Here is a 10,770-nt window from a genome sequence, read left to right as displayed (position 1 = left end):
AATCATCTCTCTAACTATCCTAGTTCAAAAGTTGTATCGGAACATTTTCACGTCGAAAATATATCTCTAAGTCCAGACCGATGCACCACGTAATCTCGGGCAGACCGATGCACAACGTAAATGACGATCGGGACCGGGGCGATCGGTCGTATCTGACACCGCCGGCTCGGTTCTAACATCGTCAATGAGTCGGGGTTGTAAAAAAGGACGTGAACATTTTTCCTTATAAAAATCAAACCCGACCATGGATTTTGATTCTGATTGTTGATTATCGCTACTAGAACATATAAGGAGGCAACCAAATCAAATTTGAGAAAATTCCACGATCAGAAAATTTTTTCGAAAAAAAAAAAAAATCGTAATCACCTCGGTCATGGCGAGTTATTTTCCGTATTTCATTCCACAATCAACGTACAACATAGAAGAAATCATCTCTCTAACTATCCTGGTTCAAAAGTTGTATCGGAACATTTCACGTCGTAATATCTCGCCAAGTCCAGACCTCGGCGATAGGTAGTATCTGACACCGTCCGCTCGGGACTGACATCGACTTGGACTCGGGCTGATGATGGGGAGGCGTTTAAGGACGTGAACATTTTTCCTTATAAAAATTAAAGTCGACAATGAATATTGATTCTGATTACTGATTTACGCTTTAAAAACACATTAGAAGGCAACCAAATCGAATTTGAGGAAATTCCACGATCAGAAAATTTTTTTCGAAAAAAAAAAAAATCCGAAAAATATTTTTCGATTCCGATTACTGATTTACTCTTTTAGAACACATTAGGAGGCAACCAAATCAAATTTGAGAAAATTCCACAATCAGAAAATTTTTTTCGAAAAAAAAAAAATTCGAGGACACCTCGGTCATGGCAAGTTATTTCCCACAATCCATTCCCCGATCCACGTACATCCCAGAAAAAATCATCTCTCTAACTATCCTGGTTCAAAAGTTGTATCGGAACATTTTCACGTCGAAAATATATCTCTAAGTCCAAACCGATGCACCACGTAAACTAGGGCAGACCGATGCACCACGTAATATCGGGCAGACCGATGCAGAACGTAAACTCGATCATACCGATGCTTCACGTAATCTCGATCTTACCGATGCACCACGTAAACAAGGGCAGACCGATGCAGAACGTAAAGTAGATCTTACCGATGCACCACGTAATCTCGATCTTACCGATGCACCACGTAATCTCCATCTTACCGATGCACCACGTGAACTGGATCTTACCGATGCAGAACGTGAATTGGATCTTACCGATGCAGAACGTGAATTGGATCTTACCGATGCACCACGTAAACTCGATCATACCGATGCACCACGTAATCTCGGGCAGACCGATGCACAACGTAAATGACGATCGGGACCGGGGCGATCGGTCGTATCTGACACCGCCGGCTCGGTTCTAACATCGTCAATGAGTCGGGGTTGTAAAAAAGGACGTGAACATTTTTCCTTATAAAAATCAAACCGACCATGGATTTTGATTCTGATTGTTGATTATCGCTACTAGAACATATAAGGAGGCAACCAAATCAAATTTGAGAAAATTCCACGATCAGAAAATTTTTTTCGAAAAAAAAAAAAAAATCGTAATCACCTCGGTCATGGCGAGTTATTTTACGTATTTCATTCCACAATCAACGTACAACATAGAAGAAATCATCTCTCTAACTATCCTGGTTCAAAAGTTGTATCGGAACATTTCACGTCGTAATATCTCGCCAAGTCCAGACCTCGGCGATAGGTAGTATCTGACACCGTCCGCTCGGGACTGACATCGACTTGGACTCGGGCTGATGATGGGGAGGCGTTTAAGGACGTGAACATTTTTCCTTATAAAAATTAAAGTCGACAATGAATATTGATTCTGATTACTGATTTACGCTTTAAAAACACATTAGAAGGCAACCAAATCGAATTTGAGGAAATTCCACGATCAGAAAATTTTTTTCGAAAAAAAAAAAAATCCGAAAAATATTTTTCGATTCCGATTACTGATTTACTCTTTTAGAACACATTAGGAGGCAACCAAATCAAATTTGAAAAAATTCCACAATCAGAAAATTTTTTTCGAAAAAAAAAAAAATTCGAGGACACCTCGGTCATGGCAAGTTATTTCCCACAATCCATTCCCCGATCCACGTACATCCCAGAAAAAATCATCTCTCTAACTATCCTGGTTCAAAAGTTGTATCGGAACATTTTCACGTCGAAAATATATCTCTAAGTCCAAACCGATGCACCACGTAAACTAGGGCAGACCGATGCACCACGTAATATCGGGCAGACCGATGCAGAACGTAAACTCGATCATACCGATGCTTCACGTAATCTCGATCTTACCGATGCACCACGTAAACAAGGGCAGACCGATGCAGAACGTAAAGTAGATCTTACCGATGCACCACGTAATCTCGATCTTACCGATGCACCACGTAATCTCCATCTTACCGATGCACCACGTGAACTGGATCTTACCGATGCACCACGTAATCTCGATCTTACCGATGCACCACGTGAACTGGATCTTACCGATGCAGAACGTGAATTGGATCTTACCGATGCACCACGTAAACTCGATCTTACCGATGCACCACGTAATCTCGATCTTACCGATGCACCACGTGAACTGGATCTTACCGATGCAGAACGTGAATTGGATCTTACCGATGCACCACGTAAACTCGATCTTACCGATGCACCACGTAATCTCAATCTTACCGATGCACCACGTGAACTGGATCTTACCGATGCAGAACGTGAATTGGATCTTACCGATGCACCACGTAAACTCGATCTTACCGATGCACCACGTAATCTCAATCTTACCGATGCACCACGTGAACTGGATCTTACCGATGCAGAACGTGAATTGGATCTTACCGATGCACCACGTAAACTCGATCTTACCGATGCACCACGTAATCTCGATCTTACCGATGCACCACGTGAACTGGATCTTACCGATGCAGCACGTGAATTGGATCTTACCGATGCACCACGTAAACTCGATCTTACCGATGCACCACGTAATCTCAATCTTACCGATGCATCACGTAATCTCGATCTTACCGATGCAGAACGTAAACTCGATCATACCGATGCACCACGTTATCTCGGCAGACCGATGCAGAACGTAAAAAAAAAGCTTACAGCACGCGGTGTTCCCAAGCGGTCACCCATCCAAGTACTAACCGCGCCCGACGCTGCTTGGCTTCAGTGTTCAATTTCAATTTCAATTTCAAATGGGCTTTATTTGTCTTTGTGATAGTTACAGATATGTGCCTATATAGGCCATGTTAATCAACAATAATGGTTTATATACAGTTCCTACCAGATAATTCTGGTATTATCAGTTACATTTCATATACATATAATAAAAAATTTTTAAGTAATTTCAGGGTGTTTGGGAATTTTTTGTTTGATATCGTATATTTATTTATTTTATTATAATAGGGGATTTTCAGGAAAAATTTAGGAATAAAAAACCTGATATAAATAATTTGGGGAGGGATGGGGGGTGGGTTGGGGATATATATATACAGTTATGTACAGTTTTAGCATTTACAAATTTTTATATACAATTTTATATACATGTCTGGGAAGGGGTTCCCGTTATGCTAAACGGCGATTCTCAATTCAGCTAACGGCCGCCATTTGCTAGTCGTGGCCAGTCCCCATTTCTCGTAGCACCGTTCGTGTCGCTGTTGGGTCTAGTACCCGTAGGACCGATTGGTTGTTACGATAACAGGGCGATGGATACGCCATTCGCATTGGCTGCCGCTACCTTTCGTTGTGATTCGTCGTCAAGACATATTTTTCAAAATGTCGGTATGTGACATGGCCGGTCTTGGAAGATGGCGGTTTTCATAGGGGTTTTTGGGTGTTTGGGGTGGGTTTTTAGGGAGGTTTAAGGAATATGGGAAGGAATTGGTACGGGAGGGGGTGAGGGGATGCGTGGAGTCGCGTTTTCGTAATTTGTCTTGTCAGTGCGTTGGATTTACACTGGAATTCGTAGAAATCGCTAGATACTTTGTTTAGGTACTCGCGGATGGTTGGAATATCCGCGAGTTCATGTAGTTTGGATATCCTAGTGTAATACGGCTTGCTCAAGGCCAATCTTAGGATTTTGTTTTGAAGGTTTTGAATGGGCCTTATTGGAAAGGGCCTAAGGTGACAAAATGCCGGCGCAGCGTATGTGACTACTGGCCGATGTATGTTTTGTAAATGAGCAATTTGTTTTTTTCATTCAGCATACTTTTACTGCACAATAGAGGATGCAGTATCTTTTTGATGGCGTATCCTTTATGGATTTGTGCTTTGATATGGCGGTGGAAATTTAGCCTTTCGTCCAATTCAATGCCCAGGTACTTAACGGAGCTTTTTGGAACAATTTCCGTATTATTGATTTTTAATTTGTCTAAGATTACTTTTTCATTCCGTCTTCTGCTAAACACGATCTGCTCTGCTTTGGTCTCATTCAGTTTTATTTTCCATCTGTCGAAGTAATTGATAAGTACTTCGAGATGGTTTTTCAGCTCGCGATTGGCGTCTTCAGCGCTGGATGAGTGGGCATATATGGCCGTGTCATCCGCGAAGAGGGCGATTTTTGTTTTTGTTATGTTTCGGGATATCCTGGACGTAGATATTGAATAATCTAGGTCCAAGGACTGATCCCTGCACAATTCCTGCTTTTATATTTTTGGGCGCGGATGTTTCATTCCCTACGCGTACTATGAATTTTCTGTTATTGAGATATGAGTAAATGGTCTTTATGAGGAATTTCGGGAATTTAAGTTTTATTAATTTGTAGGTCAGCCCCTCTATCCAAACTTTGTCGAACGCCTTTTCGATGTCGAGGAGGAGCATGACCGTGTGGTTTTTATTATTGAAACTATTTATTACGTCAACTACGATTCGGCAGATTTGCTGTGTCGAGCTGTGTTTTTCCTTGAAGCCAAATTGATGGTCATCGCGAATTTTATTGTTTTTCATAACTTGTTTTATTTTTCCTAACAGGATTTTTCTCGGTCAGCTTGCTGAGGTTAGACAGTAGACTGATCGGACGGTAGTTGCCGGGAGAAGTTGTGACTTTCCCGGCTTTGGGGATAGGGGTTACTACTGCTGTTTTCCAACAGCTAGGCCAGTGTTGAAATTTGAATACAGCGTTTATGATGTAGTTCAGTTGAACTATGGCCTTTCTGGATAGGTTCCGGATCAGTCTATTGTCCACTTCGTCCTTTCCTGGAGCTTTGTTTAGTGGAAGCTTTTTAATTTCGTCCCGTATTTCCGATGGATTTGTTAATAGATGATTTTCGGGCTTTACGAAGCGGTTCGAATTTATAAAGTCTTCCACTCTTTTCCGTATGTCTGCTTGTTCTGGACTATCGGTCTGGGATATGTGGTGAGCGGTTTCGAAGTTTTCCGCAAGTACGTCCGCTTTTTCTTTATCGGTGATGTAATTCGCGGAATTTTGGACCAAGATGGGAACTTGGGAGAATTTTTGAATACTGGATTTGACTGTTTTCCAGAGATCTTTGTTATTAGAATTTAGCCTGGAGATTTTCTGTTCCCATCTTTCGTTCTGGAAAATTTTTATGTGGTTTCGGATTTCGCGGGTGTATGAGTTTAAGAGTGTTTTATCGACTTGTCTTTGGTGGGATTGCCACCTTTTTCTGATTTTATTCCTGAACTTGATCAAGTCGATAATATGGGCTGGTAGTTTTTCTGCTACTTCAGCTCTCGGTTTTTTGGAAATTGTTTTATCGCGGGCGTACTTGAGGGCCTTCGTAAACTTTTCAATTTCCCGTTCGATGTCGGAAGCAGTTTCGATTTTATTGTTGATAGTTATTTTACTATCTAATATTGTACGAAATTTTGCCCAATCAGCGTTCGAATAGTCGTACACTAATTTTGTTGGGTTTCTTTCGCTGCTATAATTGACCGAGAAGATCACTGGATTATGATCGGACCCTAACTGACAACTCGCGTCCGGGATACTATTCAAGTTAATATTCTTAGTGAGTATTAAATCGATAGTACTCGGAGCTTTTCCATTGTCTGGAAAATGAGTGTGTCCGTTAGGGATGTTCAAAATTACGTCATCATTAGCTTCAAGGAAACTGAATAGACGATTTCCATTGGTGTTTCTGCAGTTGCAGTTCCATTCTTCGTGTTTAGCATTTAGATCGCCTAGAACTATTACTTTATTTTTCCTAGAAAATAGGAATCTTAGACAGTTGGTACTGAATTTGCGACTGGGGCTATTATACACCGCCGTTATGATTAAGTTGCCATCAATCTGGACGCTAGCGTTCTCTATTGTGCAGTTGATGGTAGGCAAAATGGTGGATGCGATAAGGTTCTTTACTAGTATAGCGATTCCACCGAATCCAGAGTTGTCTTGTCTGTCTTGCCTATATGTCTGGTATCCTTTAATGAAAAATTTGTGGTTGTTTTTCAGTTTTGTCTCGTTGATAGTCAGTATGTCTATTTGGTTGTAATTTAGAAAATTGGAGATCTCCAGGAATTTTTGGGAGACTCCATTCGCGTTCCAAGTCGCGATTTTTAATGACTTAGTCATTTAAATTGAGGAAGAATTCCAGTATGACGTACTTTCTTTCGGCGGGGCTTGCATTTTGCAAGCTGCTGGTTGAGTCTTTTGACGTCTGTCAGTAGTTGTCGTATGTCCACGTATTGGTTCAGTCTGTTGAACTCGCTTTTCGGCTCGTAAAACGCGTTTTGGAAGTTTATTTGTGTTATTTGTGTCATGAGTTTTGTTTGTTGGGGGGGAAGTTGGGGTTTTGGGGGTGGTTTGGGGGTTGGCCATGCCACTTACCGGTTTTTGCTTGGCCTCTTGGGCCTTTCTCCTTTCTTCCCAGACATTCACGGCCGGGATTGGAGCTTCGCGGTAAACTTTGGGGGCGGCAGGGGCGGCGGTTTTGGCGTTCCTCGCCCTGCGGTTGCAGATGTTCACGTAAATCGCGCACTCGGTACTGTTTGCGGGGTGACTCCCGAAACAGTTCGCGCACTTTGCCGGCGTATTCATAGATTTTGGGCACTCGCGAGTCGCGTGATTTCCGCGCACTTGAGGCAGTTTGGGGTCCTATGGCAGTTGGCCGTGGCATGTCCCCACATCTGGCAGTTGTGACATTGGATTACTTCCCTTTTTGTGTAGTACTTGTTCCACCGAACGGCTGTATAATTAATAACGCGGACTTCCTTCTGTATTTTCCGGAGCGTTATCGTATTTCCGGTGACGACCATGTACGCCGGTGATTTCGTTGCTTTTAGTTTGTGGATTTCCACAACCGGAATTCCTAGTTCCTGGAGTTCAGTTTTAATCTCTTCCAGGTCTGGATCAGAATCCAGTCCCCTCAGCGTAAATGCATGGGTTTTTTCTTCCCTTGGGGTGTAGGTGTGGTATTTCACGTCGTTTTCATCAAAATATTTTTCTAGTTTCTTTCTGTCTTCTACCGTCTCGGTGTAGACGGTGGAGTTCATGGCACTGTATTTAATATAAAATTTGCCATTTATAACTTTCGTTATGTCGGCCACCGTTTTGTTATGTTTTTTGAAAACGCCGTTGACCACTATTGGCGGGGGTTTCCGTTGATTTTTTCTAATTTCAACGGTTGCTGCATTGACTTCTACCTCATTTGGATTGAGGTAGTTAAATTTATTTTTGATTTCTACAGGGATTGTTTTTTTGTCCTTCCTTTTCCTGATAGATGTTGTTGGATGCGTGAAGTTTGGGTTTTCCACATCTCCAACTCGACTTCTCTTTTTGGCGACTCTCGGGGGGTCAGTTTCATTATCAGATGAATCTGAAGGGAGTTTCAATTTCCTGGTCGTCCATCATTTTAATAAAGTTCTGATAAAATTTTTGAAATTCCTTTCAAAAAGGAATTCAAAAGCGGTCGGTTTCACGCGAAACTCGGCCGTTTCAGGGCCTTTCGGACCCGAGCAGGTAAAATTTCGTCACTCACTCAGTCTATTCTTGGCTCTGGAATGCGGCTTGGCGCCGTCTGGTCTAACACAACGGTCACTTTCACAGGTCAGTTTTAACGTTCACAAATTCCACAACTATCTCTACGGAGCGATTTTGGGTATAACCTCTCAGCACAGTGTTCTGACGAGAACTGGCAATTTCAGCGTGGTATGGCCGTAAACAACAAATATAGCGATATTTTCTATGATATCTCACTTTTTGGGAGCGGAAAGGACGTGAACGTTTTTCCTTATAAAAAATGAAATAACTTTTGGATATTAATTCTGATTGTTGATTTAAGTTTTAAGAACACATTAGGACATATCTCAATGAAATTTGAGGGATTCCGAAATCGAAAAATATTTTTCGAAAAAAAAAAAAATCCAGAAGACCTCGGTCATCTCAAGTTTATTTCCATATTCTATTACACAATCAACGTACATCACAAAAGGAACCATCTCTCTAACTATCACAGTTAAATTTTTGTATCGGAACATTTCACGTCGGAATATCTCGCTAAGTCCAGACCGGGGAGATCGGTCGCATTTGACACCGTCCGCTCCGGTCTAACATCGTCTTGGAGTCGGGGTAACGATGGAGAGGCGTTTAAGGACGTGAACATTTTTCCTTATAAAAATTAAAGTCGACAATGAATATTGATTCTGATTACTGATTTACTCTTTTAGTACACATTAGAAGGCAACGCAATCAGATTTGAGGAAATTTCAAGATCAGAAAATTTTTTTCAAAAAAAAAAAAAATTCAAGAACACCTGGGTCATGGCAAGTTATTTCCCACAATCCATTCCACAATCAACGTACAACATAGAAGAAATCATCTCTCTAACTATCCTGGTTCAAAAGTTGTATCGGAACATTTCACGTCGAAATACCTCGCCAAGTCCAGACCGGGGCGATAGGTAGTATCTGACACCGTCCGCTCGGGACTGACATCGACTTGGACTCGGGCTAATGATGGGGAGGCGTTTAAGGACGTGAACATTTTTCCTTATAAAAATTAAAGTCGACAATGAATATTGATTCTGATTACTGATTTACGCTTTAAAAACACATTAGAAGGCAACCAAATCAAATTTGAGGAAATTCCAAAATCAGAAAATTTTTTTTCAAAAAAAAAAAAATCCGAAAAATATTTTTCGATTCTGATTACTGATTTACTCTTTTAGAACACATTAGAAGGCAACGAAATCAAATTTGAGTGAAATCCAAAATCAGAAAATATTTTTCGAAAAAAAAAAAAAATTCGAGAACACCTCGGTCATGGCAAGTTATTTTCCACAATCCATTCCCCAATCAACGTACATCCCAGAAAAAATCATCTCTCTAACTATCCTGGTTCAAAAGTTGTATCGGAACATTTTCACGTCGAAAATATATCTCAGAGTCCAGACCGATGCAGAACGTAAACTCGATCATACCGATGCTTCACGTAATCTCGATCTTACCGATGCACAACGTAAACTAGATCACACCGATGCAGAACGTAAACTCGATCATACCGATGCACCACGTAAACTCAGGCAGACCGATGCAGAACGTGAACTCGATCTTACCGATGCACCACGTAATCTCGATCTTACCGATGCACCACGTAAACTCGGGCAGACCGATGCAGAACGTGAACTCGATCTTACCGATGCACCACGTAAACTAGGGCTGACCGATGCATCACGTAAACGACGATCGAGAGGCGCGAAAGGACGTGAACGTTTTTCATTATAAAAATTGAAATAAATGATAAATAATGATTCTGATTGTTGGTTATCATTTTTAATAAGCATTAGGAGGCAACCAAATGAAATTTGAGGAAATTCCGATAATAGAAAATTTTTTCGAAAAAAAAAAAAAATTCATGAAATCCTCGGTCATCGCAAAATATTTACCATATTCTGTTCGATAATCAACGTATATTTAAGAAGGAATCATATCTGTATCTATCTTGGTTCAAATTTTGTATCGGAACATTTTGACCAAAGTCCGAGCTTCGGCCGAAACAGACACCGCTGACCTGGCCTATCGATCGACCGAGAGTCGGGGATAGAGCGTAAGTGTTGTCTGGAGGGGAACCCTGTGCTCTCCTGACATATATAGGGAAGGTGGTCGCGTTGGGCGATGCAGAACGTTTGGATCGGGAATTATATTTTTGGTTCAGCTATTGGAATATGGTTTATTGTTGGTATATATTGGCGAAATAACGTTCTTACTGACTGGGGATATTCATAAAAATGAGTCCGGAGATTTTCAGATCGAAGTCCGAGTGATCCGACTTGGAAGGCGTGTTGGGTGGGTCGAGATGGCTTAGATAGATCAGACGAGGCGGGCTAAGTGTTGACGTCATGCATCGGTCCATTTTCAGATTGAGTCCGAGTAATCCGACTTTGAAAGAGTGTTGGGTGCGTCGAGACTGTTTAGATAGATCGGACGAGGCGGACTAGGTGTTAACGACATGCATCGGTATATTTTCTGATCGGAGTCCGAAGAAATCGGCCCTAGTAGGCGCAGCGGACGGTCGAGACGGCCTCGGTGGGTCGGATCGATCGGGAAAAGTTTGCTAAATCGTGTCTGGAGGGGAACCTTGGGTTCTCCTGACATATATAGGGGATAAGGTTTGGGTGAACGATTCTTCACGTAAAAGTTGAGTAATTTATTTTTCGATAAGCTTTTGGATATTGATGAGAAGTATATGTATATCTTCGATTAAAAGAATTCTTACCGTCTCCATGTATATTATATTAGATATA

This window comes from Harmonia axyridis, chromosome X, assembly GCF_914767665.1.
Source record: "Harmonia axyridis chromosome X, icHarAxyr1.1, whole genome shotgun sequence".
NCBI lineage: Eukaryota > Metazoa > Arthropoda > Insecta > Coleoptera > Coccinellidae > Harmonia > Harmonia axyridis.
This window is presented reverse-complemented; position numbering follows the sequence as displayed.